This window comes from Neophocaena asiaeorientalis, unplaced genomic scaffold, assembly GCF_003031525.2.
Source record: "Neophocaena asiaeorientalis asiaeorientalis breed wild unplaced genomic scaffold, Neophocaena_asiaeorientalis_V1.1 scaffold1364, whole genome shotgun sequence".
NCBI lineage: Eukaryota > Metazoa > Chordata > Mammalia > Artiodactyla > Phocoenidae > Neophocaena > Neophocaena asiaeorientalis.
In genome coordinates, this window is record NW_020173966.1 from 67,698 (window position 1) to 69,022 (window position 1,325).

The window sequence follows — 1,325 nt, forward strand, 5'->3', positions numbered from 1 at the left end:
TTTTTTTCTCCCTTTTTTTCTGAGCCGTGTGGCTGGCAGGGTCTTGGTGCTCCAACCAGGTGAAAGGCCTGTGCCTCTGAGGTGGGAGAGCCGAGTTCAGGCCATGGGTCCACCACAGACCTCCTGGCTCCACATAATACGAATCAGCAAAACTTCTCCCAGAGATCTCCATCTCAATGCTAAGACCCAGCTCCACTTGACAACCCGTAAGCTACAGAGCTGGACACCCTATGCCAAACAACTAACAAGACAGGAACACAACCTCACCCATTAGCAGAGAGGCTGCCTAAAATCATAATAAAACAAGATGGACTTAACTGATATTTATAGGACATTCCATCCAAAAACAACAGAATACACTTTCTTCTCAAGTGCTCAGGAAACATTTGCCAGGATAGATCATACCTTGGGTCACAAATCAAGTCTTGGTAAATTTAAGAAAACTGAAATCGTATCAAGCATCATTTCCAACCACAATGCTATGACACTAGATATCAATTGCAGGAAAAAATCTGTAAAAAATACAAACACATGGAAGCTAGACAATACACCTCTTAATAACCAAGAGATCACTGAAGAAATCAAGGAGGAAATCAAGAAATATCTAGAAACAAATGACAATGAAAACACGACGGCCCAAAACCTATGGGATGCAGCAATAGCAATTCTAAGAGGGAAGGTTATAGCAATACAATCCTACTTCGAAACAAGAAACATCTCAAATAAACAACCTAACCTTACAGCTAAAGCAATTAGAGAAAGAAGAACAAAAAATACGAAAGTTAGCAGAAGGAAAGAAATCATAAAGATCGGATCAGAAATAAATGAAAAAGAAATGAAGGAAACAATAGCAAAGATCAATAAAACTAAAAGCCAGTTCTTTGAGAAGATAAACAAAATTGATAAAACCAACGGGACCTAATGAAACTTCAACGCTTTTGCACAGCAAAGGAAACCAGAAACAAGACGAAAAAACCACCCTCAGAATGGGAGAAAATATTTGCAAATGAAGCAACTGACAAAGGATTAATCTCTAAAATTTACAAGCAGCTCATGCAGCTCAGTAACAAAAAAACAAACAACCCAATCCAAAAATGGGCAGAAGACCTAAATAGATATTTCTCCAAAGAAGATATACAGATTGCCAACAAACACATGAGAAAATGGTCAACATCATTAATCATTAGAGAAATGCAAATCAAAACTCCAATGCGATATCATCTCAGAGCAGTCAGAATGGCCATCATCAAAAAATCTAGAAACAATAAATGCTGGAGAGGGTGTGGAGAAAAGGGAACACTCTTGCACTGCTGGTGGGAATGTGA